The sequence below is a fragment of the Tupaia chinensis genome, unplaced genomic scaffold, assembly GCF_000334495.1.
Source record: "Tupaia chinensis unplaced genomic scaffold, TupChi_1.0 Scaffold000248_2, whole genome shotgun sequence".
NCBI lineage: Eukaryota > Metazoa > Chordata > Mammalia > Scandentia > Tupaiidae > Tupaia > Tupaia belangeri.
This window is the reverse complement of record NW_006159727.1, coordinates 1,275,151-1,275,429: the sequence shown is the minus strand read 5'-3', so window position 1 is coordinate 1,275,429 and position 279 is coordinate 1,275,151.

The window sequence follows — 279 nt, the reverse complement described above, 5'->3', positions numbered from 1 at the left end:
CTCTGTCTCTCTCTGTCTGTCTGGCGAGCGCACGCGCCCTATAGTGAAAACCTCTCCAAAAAAAATAAAAAAGAAAGAAAGAAAAGAAGAAGAAGAGTTATCTCCCAGTTTAGTATGCCTGACATTTACCGGGCAGAAGTAAGAGGGTGTACATCAAAAATGCCATTCCTCTGGTTTCAGCACCCTAGATTCAGACTCAGTATATCTGGGGTATAGTCAAGGAATCTGTATGTTTAAACACAGCCCTTACATGATTTGGAGGCAGGTTTTGGTTTTGGT